Here is an 18,357-nt window from a genome sequence, read left to right on the forward strand (position 1 = left end):
AAGCTTCGTATCGATTTTATGTCCTTATTTCTTTAAAAATGGGGGCGTATGTATGAATAACAGAAATACATGTTTTAACCCAAGGCAGAAATAAAACAATGGCTCGGAAAGCCTTGCTATCTTTTATTGTAAGAATCACCTGATATATATTAAATATCGGTGGGGGGAGTAAACTGTTATTCTTTATAGAGAATAATACTATTATATTATTAAAACAAAATGATATGAAAAAATGGACTGCAATTTTATAATTTCATTGACAGTTTAGGAATTCAATTAGTATTGTATGAATTCCGTTAATATCAAGCTAAAAATGTACGATACTGTTCAATGAATAAAACAATCGCAGCATCGTTTTCTGTAGTATATTAACGCTTTGTTCAGACTGCCTTTTCGAAACAAAACAATAAACAGTCAAATAGCTCACTTTTTTACACTATATAAAATCATATCATACAGGCGTTTATATTTATTCACAGCATTTGTGTGTTTACGATGACAAACAGTCTCTAAAGTCCGAGTAGGGTATCTCTATATAATGTTAAGGTAAACACAATATATGTGCGGTAAATAACAAACCAAATAAAGTTATAATAAGTAACAAAAAACATACATAACACACGAGTAAATTCAATATCCATAGATATAACGTGATCGAACTTGAAAATAATAATAAATACAAATTATATAAATCTATTATCTGTGGTATTGCGTTCACTGAAAAATAGCGGAGCTACCCGTTCGTTAAAGGTTCCAACTGTTTTATTGAGGTATGATTGCTATGATGGTTGGACAGATCGATTATGTCTAATCTTGATTTTAATAAAGTCAGGGGAATCTCTAACGTATAAGCGTTGTCTGAAAAACCAAATACAACGTTAACTCAAATGTCCAACGATAACAATATGTTTATATTTTGAGATTACAACTACTACTTTTTATTATGGTCAATTGTTTCGAACATAAAAATGTCGTCTATGTATGGATTTGCGGTAAAAATACATTGTGTCCCGTCGTTGAATTAGTTTTTAATAACAGCTGGTAAAACGCAGTCAACACCATGTTTTATTTCAGTGAGCCATTTGAGCTGTGTTCTAATATAGATAAAAATGAGAAAGATAAAATTACAAAATTACATAGACAGTGTTAAAGTATTTCAATTGAAAACACATACAAAGCAATAGATGCAGTAAGTAAAATACATGATAACGCGTTACAACCCATCAGAACACAAAGGTCATCTTATAAAACGTATGCTTAATTGAAAAAAGAAAAGGTTGTCGTCTAAGCACATACTGGACGGAAACAAATCTTCACATATGTAATCGAACACCGCACAGTTAAGTACTCTGTCTTTCTAAAGTAGCCGTATCCTTCGACATCTTCAAAGGGATTTCCAGACTTGTTATAAAGCTTGCAGTTGACTGAAACAAACTTTTCAACTAAATGTTTATCTATATGAACAATCAAGATTTACCCATCGTATTATGCCAGAATCGTGAAAGATCTAAACGCAATAATATATTTGGTGAAACTTTCAGAAATGGTATTTAATATGTAATTTTCTGAAGCCAACAAAAAGAACTAAACAAAGAAACTGCACAATTAAGAAAAGATAAAGGTTAAAACATAATATTGAATTTTGAATATTAAAAATGCTTATTGAATATTGAAATTCTGCCGATATGTTACATCGACGAAGCAATAAAACGCAAAAAGAGGAAAAACTTTCGACCACGCCATATTTGTGGCGAGGACAAAATCCTTTACAAAGACAAATTGACTTTCACAAATTTTCTTCAAATAGTATATGTTTTTTTCTGAATCATTGGGAGTGGAGCGGTTATATATCTTTGGCATTGTACCATCGATATATGTGAAAACAATCCGTCAACTGCTTCGACCTGTTGAATAAGATAAAGGGCATATGTAATGATGCTGATTGCGTTATTTGACCATAACTCTAATCGACGAAACTTGTGTCGTAGCAAATATACATCCTATTTTAAAATAATAAAAATCAAAATTAAATTATATACATACCATTGCCGTTGAAACATCGATATATGTTACAACACTGCCAGCGAACTTTTGGGTCGGTCGTATAACACCATGGGTATCCAGACTTGCTCGGATCTCGACAGTTATTCTCGGCCTTGGTAACGCTGAATTCTGGAAAAAGGTTCAGTATGCAGAAGGAATGTTGGTATGGGGTTTGTGTATCCCATCTCTGACACGATATGTTGGACTGCGAATATGACTAGTTCCAACGGTACTGACTAAAGTTCTCAGAAATGTATCAACATGTGTCCGGTTTTTCTAGTGAGCGAGATATGAATATTTTAGGTCATTAATTCGTTTAAAGCGATTATCTTTAAAATATTATATCATAAATGCCAAAAGGGTCATCTGATATTCTCTGGCAGGAATACAATATGTCCGAGGCGCAGCAGTGATGTTTTAGCGTATTCTATGGTTGTTTCCTGTTTAACGATAATCTTACTGACGTGGTGCGCGCATTTTTCGTTATAACAATTGATGCGCCAAAACATTTAACAAATTTGTAGTTGACATCATGTACGTGACGTAAATTGATAGGTCCCGATTGTTTTTGCACAACCGTTAATTCTAGTTGTCTAGAAACGAACATCAACGAACGAACATCAGCAATGTAAAACTAAAATAACAGCAGGATGTTGAACCTAATTTATAGAGCGAGAAAAACCTAATCTTTTTCATATGAGACATATTGTCGTTCGCAAACTACTGTCTGGACAAATGACCTTGTATTTTTTATAAGTCATACAATAAATATAGGATCTGGCATGAGTTGTCATATCATACCATATTTTATTAAACGAGTTCAGGAATTTTGTAAGTAAGCGAGCCTTTGGCGAGCTTACTAACAAATTTCCTGGACGAGTTTAATAAAATATGGTATGTTATGAGAACGAGTGTAAGATCTTTTTCATCACATGCTTTTAAATGAGCAAATTAAATAAATATTTACGCAAACATAATGATAAATCCCGAATGTTGTTTACATTTCGTTACGTCATTTGACGTTGCAACGTCATTTCAGCAAAATAACAAAATGCGATTGGTCAATAAACGAAAACTAAGCCAATGAAAACGCTTTAAAAGTATATCATACATGTGTAAGATATAGAGAATACTAGGCTAGCGTTGAATACAAAAAAGTTTATTTTGCGAGGCTTAGAACGCCGGGAGCGCGAGCCTTGGCGAGCGCTTTCGGTGTTCGAGCCGAGCTACATAAACATAAATGAATAATTCTTTCATTCTTAATAGTGCTTAAAATCTAACGAATGCAACCATGCGTAGTGATATAGAATGTATTTGTTCTGGTACGCAAAATAGTCTTAAACAAATTCACAAAAAATGTAAAACAAGAAAAAACATCACCATATGCATCGATTCAATTTTACGCAGCATGCAAATTGTAACACATTACGACCGCGAAAAGAAGATTTTATTCATTTTATTTTCGAAAGAAAATTATCAATATCCAATATGGCGGCGATAGCTCCTAACAAAATGATGTTGATGTCAACATACATGTACATGTAGATTTACACACAGAGTCGTTCTAAACATAAATTATAAAAAAACTATACTCGCCTTTTTTGTTCATGGATGGAGTCTAGATCTAGCCTTCACATCGTGTAGTTTGTGTCCCGAACACAAGATTATCCGTAATAATTCTATTAAGCTTTGAAACACTTGTTGCAAACGGGTAATTCTTACTGAATAGACTTTCTTTGATAAAATAACAAAGAAAAAGTTTATTCATCAAAGAAAATACCCTTACGGTTACTTACATCCATAAGCAAAACAATTCGAATAGACTACTGAACCAAAATACACACCCATCACTATACTCTACACACAATTTTACATCCAATTTCCAAATTTTATATGCACGCACATTCTGAAAATCAATCACACGAATAAGGTAGATCTACATGAAGATCTAAATCCTTCGTCTCACCGGTTCCATCCGAGGTAAGTAGTCCATAGAATATGCACTTTTTCATAATAACATCCACGATACATTAACACGAAAAAAATGCGCGTGTTGAATGTTTTATTCCAAGACATCGGCTACTTCTAGTATGACTAGTTTCGTGTACACCAAAAGATTACATCACAAAAATGACGCAATAAGTATGTCCTTAGACTAGATCTAAAGGTTGAAGGTCGTATAATTTTAAAGCTTAAGTTTTATCGACTCTAGAGATTTCTTATGAAAAATCATTCAGTGGTAAAATAAAAAGTAGTCCGTGCACGCGACAGGTATATTCAACAAGGTGGGAGACAGGCTGGTTTATTCCATAAGGTGTTATACCGTCAATGTCGGTATAAAAATGGGACAAAAAATATACGTAATAGTTATATTACATGGGCATGGCATATAATAAACATATATATTAACTTGACGTTTGGAAGAACTCTAAGCGTTATTTGAAATGCTCGAGTCGATTTTGTGTCAAAAAATGTGTGTTCGCAACACACTATTTTACTAACTTTTAAGAATTATAATGACGCTGTTTTAGGGGGTTTAGTTCATTATTATCAAATATAGAGTATTGTTTGTCCTTTTATTTGGTATTTAGGGCATTGACAGTTAACATGATTTATTTAAATGATTTCGATTCCTGATAGAATTGTCATAAACAAGCTAAATCTTAATGATAAAGTGCCTTTCATTCCTTCAGGCTGTAAAACAAATTGACAAGACCAATGAAATGCATCATGTACGCATGCTCTTACCGGTAGATTTGTACAAGAATGCCGCACAGCCGACATTTTCACGGCACTTCATTGCACACAGCAGACTGTTTACGGTATGAATTTTAGTTTTTGTAGAATGTTCGTCTTTTTTGTACAAAAGTATAGGTCCAACAACCGAGGACGTCCTCTTTGCACAAACATCATGTGCCATTATCCAGAAGACTACTATTATTGTTAAAATATTATCACTGTTTGAACAATTTATTTTCTCTCTCACTGTTTGAACAATTTATTTTCTCTCTATATTTAAAAAAATATAATCTCGTATAACAAATATCACATATCGATGTCTGAACTCCTATTGTACCAGAAAAATAAAACCGTCTGCACGTCTGCAATTGTGTTTTGCCTGGGAATTTTTTAGAAATAAGACGCTTACGTAAAACCAAATGGATTGACTGAAAACAAGCTCTGTTTCAAAAATAAATTTATCAGTGTTTATTTAATCTCCTTCTTATTTAAACTTGCGGTAAAACACTTTGACCTGTATGTATATTTTTGGTTCTGGGGCGGCTTTACACTTATTATAAATAATAATATGCCTCTTAAATGCTTCGCACTATTTCTTACGAAACTCCGCCCATAATCGTCAGAAATGGCTGTCCCGTCGATAATTGTACCCAGTTATGTTTCATTATACGACAACTGTCCTATTCTTCTTCTTCTTCTTCTTCTTCTCCTTCTTCTTCTTATTATTATTATTATTACTGGTATTATTATTATTATTATTATTATTATTATTATTATTATTATTATTATTATTATTATAATCATTATAATAATCAATATTATAATTAGTCCTATTATTTATCAAGGCGATGAAGGAAGGCAATGCACTTGTTTGACATTTTCTCAACGGAGGGCATTGTAGTACCGCACTTAGGTGTACACTCAACTTCGGTCTTCTAAATAACCACGCGACCACAGTGCTTTGAAATATAACATATATAAGTGTAACAAAACGCTATTTGAGTGTGCATTGTTAATTCCCATTTCGTCAGATCAATTATCATAATCATAATCATTGTAATCATTAACATCATCATGGTCATACTTCATCATCATAATCATCTTCATCATCATAATCAAAATTACAATCACCATAATTATAATCATCAGCAAATTCACAATCCTCATATCATAAACGTCATAATTAACATCAGCACAATCAGACAACTTTTTCGCATCACCAGATAAGTAATATAGAATTCATTGGTAAATAATTGTTCGCATTGATTTGGAAATATTTGGAATACTCATGTCTGGTAACTCAATTATTGTGATATTTATAACTTAAGTTACATTCTCCAATAAGCCACTGCATGCCAGAAAGAAGTAAAATATCGTTTTATATCATATTTAATGTTACAGTGGTTATCAGATGTTTTTCCAGATAGTCCATATAGGGCATCCCTGCAATTTGTTCTACACAGTTAATACAAATAAACTATGTATTAAATGATAATTTTTCAAACACAAACTACAATTAAGCATATACTATAAAACTAGTATTATTCGATAATGTGACGTCGTAAGAGGAAATAAATACATATGTGGTCTAGTTTTTTAAATGTTAACTAGTTTACGTGTGACGTTTAAACAATGCACTTATTTTTAATTTAAAAAATGCAGTATAATAAATATGATGAAATTTTCCGGTGGCTAACGTTCGCACTCTTCCGAGAGCTTTGAATGAATTTAATGAGCTTTTAAAGGGGCTTTGAAAAATGGGTAATTTCAATATTCAAACATGAACGCATTGATCGTGAGTTGTAAAACCAACACAAGTTTCTTAAATACTGTAATGTCGTATTTGTAAAGTACCCGCTTTAATAAGGGCTATGAACGATCACATATAATATTCAAAAACAGATAAAACGTAAATAAAAATATTAAAGCCACGAACGCATTTATGTAGATAGGCCATGCAAATATTTTGATATATCCCCTGAATATGTCACGTATCCGAATTTCTTTTCATTAATACTCCTTATTCTATATGTATTTTATAAGGTAAAGAGAAAATCCTCTTTAGTACTAGTTACCGGAATCGCGTTCAAACTCATTAAAATAACACTTAAGTACACATGTTAACGTTTTAATGACTAGGACCAAGTGAACTTATAAATGAGCATATATCTTAAAGGGGCCTTTTCACAGATTTTGACATGTTTTGAAGTTTGTCATTAAATGCTTTATATTGATAAAGGTAAACATTAAATTTAAAAAGCTCCAGTAAAAAATCAAAAATAAAATTTAAAAAAGGAAAAAAAGTCGCCCGAAGCAGGGCTCGAACCAATGACCCCCGGAATCCTGAAGTAAAAACGCATTGGCCAACTGAGCTATCCTGCCAAGCATACATAAGATACGTATTTAATACGTTATATAAGCAATCTTCGTAGTTTCACCAATTTAAACGACAACAACAGAACTCTCCAAATTATTCAATCGTTTCGCGTTGCAACGCCTTATATTTTTTAGGTTTTTAAATCGTCAAAAGATGCATATAATGGCTATATTAGACCATGGCAAATGTTCAGTAATACTGTTTCCTCACAAATATTATAACTAAGCCGAAAATTTGCGAATCTGAAACAACTTTTTTCAATTTGGTCAATTTACCAAACCTTGAAAAGATCCCTTTAAGATGAACGTCACAAAAGTCCATTAACATTATTTTAAGATGAATCCGTATGCGTCTTTAACCGCTTAAATCAATTAGTTGCAAAATGTAACGACGGATATTCAATTCCTTTACCAATCGCGTGCAGTCGTAATTGTTTTATTCTTTGTTTGTAAACCACACTTAATGACAAAAGATTTTTACGCATTAAAATGCACACAACATGCATTCTCGTGCAAAGCAATAAATTTAAGTTTCACATAAATCACGGCATCATCACTCCCTTAATGAATCATGCGATTTTGAGAAACTGAGTCACATTATAATAAATTGTATTATAGTTTTAATAATAAATATTTGAAAAATTTGACACCAGTCTGTTTAAAACATTAATTTACTGAAAACGATAATTATTCTTCAAGTACGCACAAAGGTCAAATAAACTTTTTACTTCATACAAATTCAATTTAATTTGTATATGTGTGGTGTTCCGTTTCTGTTAAAATTTAACCATATTTTCATTAACAGCTTTGATGATTGAAGACTCTATCGTTCGCGTATGTGTTTCCTTGAAGTATCGTCAAGAATGGTGGTTACTTTTAAGTTAATTTTATACAATGCGATTGTTCAATAGCTGTATATCTCCTCAACGTATACAAAGACACATTGATACAGTGTTAACCGCCACTTAAGTAAAACAGTCATAAAACAACGCGCAAAAACAGTCTGTGCATTGCCTATTATTATCATAATTAATAAAGAGAATGACACTGTCATTAAACTACTTGTGTTTATATTCAGTGCATATCAAGTGAACCGTTAAATTGGTAATACAATGTGATTTGTTAAATGAAATACATTTTAATAGGCAATTAAAATGTTAGGCATGGTTTGTATGGTGAAACAATCGTGATATAAATAAATATGAAGTTGAGAGTAAAGCGGACAGACGTGTTTAGGCGGTCTTTTAATGGTTGTCTTAAATTGAGTGCGCGTGGATAAATACATGCCAACAACCAGTCGAAAAGACTTATATAAAACGATCGATACGCATATAAAAAGTAAAGCTGTACGAAATGCACATACAAACAGCATGCGGAATTTGTTTAAAGCAGCGTTCAAAGGGACGAGGACATGGTGTGGATACACACGACTGTAATCCCTACTTGTCCAAAGTGTTAAACAACGGCGTGGTGGATAATATCTTTAACGAACAGCGGATTAAACCGTCTGGAAAATGTGCTATGATATATATTCGTCTGTTGAAGTGCCTGCATCTAAAAAGATTGTGCAAACTGCGATTGTCTGGGGTATAGCCGTTTAAATAGATTATTGTCTATTGCACACCGGTGGATTTTATAGCACAGTTTCTTACAATGTATATTTCTAATAAAAGAGCTGTCGTTTAGATATCGTGAATGTCAAATAGTGCATTGGTAATAATGCAAATTAAAAAGTGAATATTGTGAAAACAATAAAGTACGTTACAATTATAGTTGTACAAAACAAACTGAATATACAAAACAGCATACGAGAGCTGTTCAAAGCAGCTTTCCATGGGTAAACGACTCAATGTGCTAAATCAACAATGAAGTCTAAGCAGATATTTGATTGGAAGTGGACTTTAACGAACAGCTTCTACAATCAAATACTTCGTCAAAGAATAAACATGTAAAGATTGTTCACGCTATGGAGTTTTGACTTGTCAATAGAACAAATGAGACACACTATTCAAACCGTGCGGTTATTTTGCAAAAATGTTTTTTATTATTTGTGTTGGATATTTTTTATTGAACATATGACTTTGATTAAAGGTAAATCATATCATTTGCCACATGATTTATATGTGTATGATTCATTAGTTACAAAATTGTTTAGTCTAGTGTTCGTAAGTTTGTCAGTCCCTTATTATAATAGGGACTTGTTAACAAATGTCGTATTTTAACCTGCACATATAGGAATAACTGGATAGGAAGATTTCTACAATTGTTGTATATTCAAGAAAAATAATAGTTGCCGTCGTCATGATTCAAACTTCAGAATAGAGAAAAAACATTAAAGAATTATAAATCGTTTTTGCTTTATTCTTTACATAATTTATGTGTAAGTTCAACGTTTTGTTAGCGAAACACGTATGGGTTTATTCACCACGATTGGCAACATGTAACTGACCGTAGGCTTTCTTTAATACGCTTTCTTTGCTCGGTTGCGTTCTGTTCACAATTTGGCAACCCTGTGAGTCACTATCTGGCTATAAAGTATTTCGAATGAGTTCACGATTGGAGCTTAATCCAACAAAGTCGTGTTCGTCGAATAAATATGTTTTTGTGAGAATTATAAATAACCCTTAGTTTAACAACATCAATGCGCTCTGGGCGTTAAATACGAAACGATTTGAATGGGTTTCGATATATTTCATTTGCTTTATTGAAGGTATTTACAAGACCCACGACTTGACCACCATAAAATAAATACTACCAGAAAGGCTATCAGCATCATGAATTCAACAGTTCGCAGAAGAGCGTAATAGAAAGCCGTGGTGTTCTTCTTGCATTTGATTGACTGCGACCACCGCAATTCGGAAATACGAATCGATAGCATTTTACGATACAATACGATCAGATATGTCATGTGGAAAGTCATGTGGAAAACAATTACATTGTATTAACCCATTTATGCCTAGTGGACTCTTCCATCCTTCTAAATTTGATCAATTATTTCCAAAATTAGGGATGTCTAGTATATTTATTTCTATATTTAGAATATTTCGTACAGAAATTCATTTGAGCAAACAGCACAGACCCTGATGAGACTCCGCATTATGCGGCGTCTCATCTGGGTCTACGCTGTTTGCCAAGGCCTTTTTCTAGACGTTAGGCATAAATGGGTTAAGAGAATTGTTCGAAGAGTGTCGCTTTATATGTTTAGTGTATTAGCTGGGCATATTTATTCTTGATGAAGAAATAGTTTTAGAATGAGAACCACACAAATATTGAAAGAAGACAGAAATGTAAGCAAAACGTAATTATGGGATTCGAAACAGAATCATCTTAACATTTCAGTTTGAAATAATTAAGCTGAGGATGAAGCTGTCCTCTTGCACATGTATTGTCAGCAATTGCGCGAAAACAGCACAACTGTTCCAAATAAGTTCATAACGATTTTCATATGAGTTGATTTATTAACGGATTTGTGAATTTTGAATTACACGTATCTTTTTGTCCTTACCATCGTTTTTTGTTTCTTTTGTGTTTGTCATTTAAACACAATTATTTACAAAAGATTGATAGAAACGAATATGCACAAACATGCAGTCAACTGCAAATACGGCATTCCATTGCAAAATAATTACTTTTATTTTCTTGTCAATCAAGCAACAATCCTACACCGTAAATGACACGAGTTGTTTTTTTTTAATTTTGTAACAATGATATAATAATATCGATTTTTTTTTAATAATTAATATTTGATAAACAAACCAAAGCAATCAATATACTCTTACCAAACGACTGACAATATCAACATAAGCAAGTTAGATTGTCCTACGTAATATTAAACATTTCAACCATTTTTTGCTTTTGTTTGCATTAAAACTTTAAACCAGCGTAGTACGTTATAACGACAACAACAGAACTCTCCAAATTATTCAATCGTTTCGCGTTGCAACGCTTTATAATTTTTAGGTTTTTAAATCAATTACAATGTACAATTATTCGAACACAAACAAAAAGGTTTTTTGAAATCATATAGAATCTAGTATACATGGATGAATAATCGACCAAAGTCAATGGAATGGACTTATCTATTGAAGGGGTCTTTTCACATAATTTGGTATGAATTGAAATTTGTCATTAAATGCTGTATATCGTTAAATGTGAACATAGGATCTAAAAAGCTACAGTACAAAAATCAAGAATAAAATTATAAAAAAGTAAACCCTCAACATGGCTAGAACCACTTACACCTGAAGTCCTGGAGTAAAAGTCTGCCATTTAGACCACTCGAACATCCGTGCTCAAACAATGAAGGATGTATTATATATTTTATATAAGCAATCCTCGTAGTTTCACAAAATATAACGACAACAACAGAACTTTCCAAATTATTCAATCGTTTCGCGTTGCAACGCGTTTTATCCCATCATCAGACGTGCATTGTCGAAATAAACCACTGTGGAATAAAGTTTCCTGTATTTCAGCAGTGCTGAAATATAGCTGTCACGCGCGGCAAAGAATGGTCATATTACTCGGAATCAACTATAAAGTAACCATTTGTAGTAAAATCGAATCAGATTGAACGAAACAAACATTTTGACACCAAAATTTAATATATTTTTAACACATAATGCAACTCAAAAAGCAAATAAACATTATTTACAAATATTAAGTGCGCGTACTCGTGACGTCATTATTAACACGTCGTACGACACAATGCACGTTGTTTCACGCTAAAGATGCAGTTGTTTAGTGTCTTTTTTCATTATTTTTTAAAAATCGGGGACGTAGAGGTATGATAAACAGAAAAACAGGTAAGGTACTGATCTTTTAATAATGTATTAGGCTCGACACGATTAAAATAATGAAACAATGTTTGCTTAAAATAACTTTGGGATTTTCCGTCTAGTTCGATTTTCCTATTCTATTTTTAAAGAAATAATTTACGATTAAGAAAATTGATGGGATAAATCGAATATTAGGTCGGTGCCGAATAAAGCAAAGTTTATCTTGCTCGGCACGAAAATCTGAACCACTCGCCAAGGCTCGTGGTTCAGATTTTCTAAGCCTCGCTAAATAAACTTTGCTTTATTCGGCACCGACCTAATATTCTCTGTATATTTTTCAGGTTTTTAAATCGTCAAAAGATGCATAGAATGGCTATTTAATGGCCCTATTCCACTAAGAAAACAAACCCACAATTCGCTACGAGTTATCACATTTATTAAATCGGGTAGACTCGTGACAGTCTACGATTCAGTTACGATACTGGTACGATTCAGTTACGACGAATCGTGTGGTTCGGTTGAAGTCTTTCGAATAGGGTCGGGACTTCACTACGATGTGCATGAATCTACTGCGACTGCACTACGAACGATGCAGATCGATCACCACTTATTGCCCTACTCCACTACGAAAACAAGCCCACGATTCGCTACGATTTATCACATTTATTGAATCGGGAAGACTCGTGACAGTCTACGATTCAGTTACGACACTAGTACGATTGAGTTACGACGAGTCGTGGGGTTCGGTTGAAGTCTTGCGAATAGGGTCCCGACTTCACTACGATGTGTAAGAATCTACTGCGACTGTAATACGAACGATGCAGATCGGTCACGACTAAGCTAGGACCTCACCGAACGCATTCATGAATTAGGCGCCACTATTGATATTGATTCTAACACGGCACGCGACTTGTTTTCCATATACAAAGAGGGAATTCAATTGTCGGTTATTCTGCAATAAATTATGGGCGGAGCTTAATGTTTCGAAAATAGTTCCGAATTAATAAAGAAAATATTGCAGATAAATGCACGTGCTAAATCCTGCTCTAAAAGAAATGTAATAAATGATTATGTAGCATGCATGTAAATGTAATTAAACAACATATTGTATATTTGGTGATAAGTGGCATAACTACGCCTACAATTAATGTTATTTGTTAGGAAACGTAATTAAGAAAACATTTATAGCATGTCAGCTTTTCAGTTGCATCAATAAAAGTGACGTCATTTAGTTTCTACGATTGTTGTTCTTAATAAAAGTTACGCCATTTGCACAATATTTATGAATGAAAACAACGTCATATGTTTGTAAAATTTAATGACGCCTATAAATAGTGAACTTCGTACTTAGAAGGGGGGGTTTTAAAAAATTGAGTACACGTCCAAAAGCCAATCGCACATTCTCGGCCCTTTCCGTCAAACATCGGATAAGTACCTCGAAGGAGATAGTATGAATACACATTTCGGAAGCGGTATTGCGGTCTACCTACGCGGGCCTACGCGAATCAAAATTACATAGTAAAAACAAACACGGCCGACTTTGCGCGTTGTTTACATTTTGCAAAGATGAAAATGGGGATTTTCTATGCTCTGAAGCCAGAGCAAGTACAAACTCTACAGGAATTATGGAATGGGATTGATACCGTGGCGATATTACCAACCGGCTTCGGCAATAGTATTATATATCAACTTCTGCCGTATTTAATTCAGAAGAAAACAGGTGCAACTGAACATATGATAGCAATAGTGGTTGCACCACTTAATTCCATCATGGAAGACCAGGTACAGTGCATATATGCATCTTCATTGTGGTTGATTTTCACTAACATTCATGATTTAGCTCTGGTCTTGAGAAAATATAAATGTATTTATTAGAAATTATGAAACTGAAAGGAGATTGATGTTCTGGTAAACATATACACGTATGTAAAGTTATTACAGGAAAAATGCTATTTATAGCTTATTTTTATGCCCCCAAACGTGGGCATATAGTGATTGCACCGTCCGTCTGTCTGTCTGTCTGAAATTCTGTCACACTTTGCGTTTAGTTTTCGAAAAAATTGGGAAACAGGGGGAATATGTCATCCTATGGTGACAAGCCTTGTTAAATTATAAAATGTTTTACGGTACTGGGTATTGTATTGACCACAAAAAGTATTTATGTATTTAATTTGAAAAAACACACTTTCCTACTATCTTTTTAAGATTGATTACAAGAGATGTAAAGTATGGAATGTGGTATTATGCAGTTGTTCCTTATGCAGGGAAATACAAATTTATAATATTTTATTAATTTCTCCCCTATTCAGATACAAAGCTTAAGATCCAAAAACCTGAAAGGCTGTTATCTGTCTTATGATGCCAAAGAGATAGTGACCTTTGGTGATAATGAGGATGACATTGAGGAACACAGTTCAGACAAAGAAACTGAAGGTTTGTGTACTAGTGGCGTGAGTGGTGTAGCATTTATCATTACAACCACGAACAGACCAAATCAAACCGGGTCTGTTGTTGTTATAATAATGTAATTCTTAGATGCAATTTGTGCTTCCACTGCCAATTTGGACCAAATTTTGTGATTTTATTAATTTAGTTCAGCTTAATGTCTTGATTTTCTCCAACATAGTTATTTACAAATGCATAATGGTTAAACTACAAACATAACAATACGATCCTCCATGTATTTCACGGTTCCTGACATCATTTGTGGAATGCACACAGATATATGAATGCAGATATTGGCAAAATGACAACTGGCAAGCCTTTGTATTTCAGAAGACTTTTCTTAATTTAATAAGATAAACTAGACTTTTCTAAGGTGTCAATAAACGTTAGGTACTGGGGCTACTTATTTAATATAACTGAATATATATTCTTTTATATTAAAAGGCCTTTTACGTTTACTGTTTTGCTTGGTAAGTATATAATTATATTGATTTATTTTTTCATCAATCTTTCAGAATCTCCCACTACATCTGTCCTCGGAAAGATGTTTGATCTGACAGAGCTGAAGAATGGACGCTACAATATAATCTATAGCCACCCAGAAGCACTACACACAAAGAAGATTCAGAAGATCTTTCATTCATCTGTGTACCAACAGAGAGTGTGTGCAGTTGCTATTGATGAGGTTCATATGAATTCAGAATGGTAAATATTAATGTTGAAAAATGTTATTTTAAATTCGCTGTTCTCAAGAGATCTGCATCTGTATACTGATATTTAAAGTCAGCATTGTCAGTCAAAAATCTTTAAAAGCAGACCTGTGTCAAATTGGCTCCTAGACAAAGAGTGCAATACAGCATCATTAGAAACGTTTGCATATTTAATTTACATGCGTAAACATGTAATTTGTATGTGTAATTTACGCATGTAGTGATGTACATACCTTATCTGAAGCCCTGACAGTTTGAATAAAGTTATTATAAGGTATTAATCCTGTGCACATATTCATCCAACATCCTTTGGCATTTTCAAAATTGTTTTCTTCATTTTTTTAAAAGAACGCTAAATGTATCAGAATGGCAACAGTTTGGATCCTGCTCAGCATTGAAATATTGTATTTTACGGACTAGACAAGCTAAGCTTCTTGTAAAAATTGTAAATGTGTTATCTGTTTTCAGGGGAAGTGAATTTCGACCAGCATTCCGAAAATTAGGTGAACTTACGGTGATATTCCCTAATGCTTGCCACTTGGCATTGACAGCCACATGTACTGAACAAAGAAAGAATGAATTGACAGACACTTTGCAATATAGGAAATACACCTGTGTGTCTATTAATCCGGAAAGGCCCAATATTTATATAAGTAAAAGATCAAGATTACCAAATATAATTTTTTTTTGATAAGTTGGACTCATTGATTGAGCCAGTGGCAGTGGAGCTAACTGATAAATTGAGTGACTTCCCAGTAACCATCATGTATGTAGAAAATTTGGAGGCTTTGGGTTATTTTTACCAGTACCTTAATTCTTATTTAGGTAAAAGACAATATACTGGTGAGGAAATTCCTGAGAATAAAATATTTGCTCAGTATCATAAGGATTATACAAAAGCAATGAAATCCTTTATTGTGAGTGACTTGTGCAAGAAGAAACCAACAATTCGCCTTGTGCTTGCGACAGTTGCTTTAGGAATGAGACTAGATGCCCCAAGTATATCAAGGGTAATTCACTGTAGACCACCTACCAGTTTGGAGGCCTACATGCAGGAAATAGGTCGAGCCGGAAGAAAAGGTCAATCTTCTGAAGCTTTCTTGTATTACAATAATAATGACATATCAAAGGCTAGGAAGGGTATATCAGATTCAATTATACAGTACTGCCAAGATGACGTTAATTGTCTAAGATTGCTGCTGGTCAAACACTTTGGTTTCAGTGAAACACAATACTCAGGAAACCCAAATGGATGTTGCTCAAATTGTAAAAATGTACACTTGAACAAGTGAGATTTTAGTCTAGGACTCATTTGAGTGAAGTGTGAAGAGTGAAAGAAAAATCTGATAAAGACAAAACAAGTCTTAAAAATGTGTGTTCATTTACATCTAATAAAGACAAAACAAGTCTTTAAAATGTGTGTTCATTTACATCTGATAAAGACAAAACAAGTCTTAAAAATGTGTGTCCATTTACATCTGACAAAGACAAAACAAGTCTATAAAATGTGTGTACATTTACATCTGATAAAGACAAAACAAGTCTTTAAAATTTGTGTTCATTTACACCTGATAAAGACAAAACAAGTCTTAAAAATGTGTGTTCATTTAAAGTGCTGTGCCTCCGAACACAAGTGACACTCGGATTTTTAAACTTTAAACGGGAGAAGCTGACGCGTTTTTTCTGTTGTGTGTGTATACCAGTCATAGTATAAAGTATTTAACTCAAAGTAAAACTCAAACTAGTATAGAAACCTAGAATTAAACTCAATGGTAATTTCATTTTTATAAATTGTAATCGCATGTATTTTAACATCTATTTTAATTATACTTAAAACCTATTCTCTAAATTTAGTTTGCATGGACCCCAAAATGAATTTTGCTTCTTCTGGCGAATTTCTTATCTGGTTTAAAGAAAGATTTAATGCAAAGACGCCTCATTATTATTTTATCAGGTCGAAATAAAAACATAAAACGTCATGGAAGTCGAATATAACATATGTGCATCACCGAATTCATCGTGTAATTATGAACACTTTGTTCGTGTTCAGTGTGTTGTTTGAATTTCCTATTCATCGGTTGATGTGACATTTCTTAACACCTCTCAGCTACCAGCTAAAATGTCAATAACTCAAAACATATACGTTCGTGATCAATGAACTATTTTGAGTTAAAGCTGCTCAAGATCTTTTAAATATTTGATTTATTAATGACAATTACGACAGTTCGAAGTGTTTATACATGCACCAATACTATAATTGTGTGTGAACATACACAGTGTGATTCTATACCAAAATTAAACATTAACATGTTAAATGTTGAAAACAGTTAATGCATGCACGATTTGTTTAAATGTCATGTTTTTAGAAAAAAACACACTATACGTATTTATGTAATACCACTCATAATGGAAATGGTTATATCCTCTGTATTGGCGTCAATTGTTATATCCTCTTTATTGGCGTAAATGGTCATATCTTATGTATTGGCATAATTCGTATCTCTTATCGGACTAAATGTAAGTGTACAAACTTGCAATTGTATTATACATTCAATCTGAACAAATCAGTTGGATACAATTATAATAATAATAAAAATAATTAAAGATAATAAACGCTGTGCGAGATTGAATGAGAAGTTTAAAATATACAATGATATCCGCAATTGCAATCAGAATGGGGAGGGATAGAGTGATCGTCACGTATAACAGAAAATAAAGATGTAACTAATAAATATATAACGTATTCATCGTTTACTTAATTCTATGTTTGGTAGAGTTGTACATAATACAATTACCAAATTCAAATGTAATTATAACTGGATTGGATCCCAGTAATCCTTTTATTAATACATACACATTGGATTTGTTTAGCATATAACAATATGTAAATTCAAGTTCTTGCATCCTAGTTTAGTGTGTAAATACCAGCTCACCTGGTTATAGCAATCTAATTTTGTGGTCCAGCTTCTTATAAAATAAAGATCGTGTGCATTAAACATTGTGAATGTGATAATATGTTTTATTGTAAACCATACAGTTTCCAACGTTTTGCAGTTCCATCTATACTCATAGTTATTCGTTGGGAATCTTCGCATCAGGACGGATAGGTTATTGATGCGATTGCGAAAACAACCTTTCTATTTAAGATTAATGCCTGCCAGGGATCGGTAACACATAATTAACAGTATTCTTAGTGTAAATCGATAAAGTCATCCAAGTGTCAATGATATCTATATATTGTTTTGAGTTCCATTGACTTGACAGTA

General features: G+C 33.1%; 1 protein-coding gene and 1 pseudogene across 1 annotated transcript in view; both read left to right on the forward strand.

Annotated features, from left to right (window-relative positions):
- LOC127842422 (uncharacterized) overlaps positions 1-18,357 on the forward strand; it is a 50,377-nt gene that overhangs the window by 14,844 nt on the left and 17,176 nt on the right. The gene's annotated exons all lie outside the window — the stretch shown is intronic.
- LOC127842423 (uncharacterized) lies at positions 15,058-16,459 on the forward strand (annotated as a pseudogene).

This window comes from Dreissena polymorpha, chromosome 8, assembly GCF_020536995.1.
Source record: "Dreissena polymorpha isolate Duluth1 chromosome 8, UMN_Dpol_1.0, whole genome shotgun sequence".
Lineage (NCBI taxonomy): Eukaryota > Metazoa > Mollusca > Bivalvia > Myida > Dreissenidae > Dreissena > Dreissena polymorpha.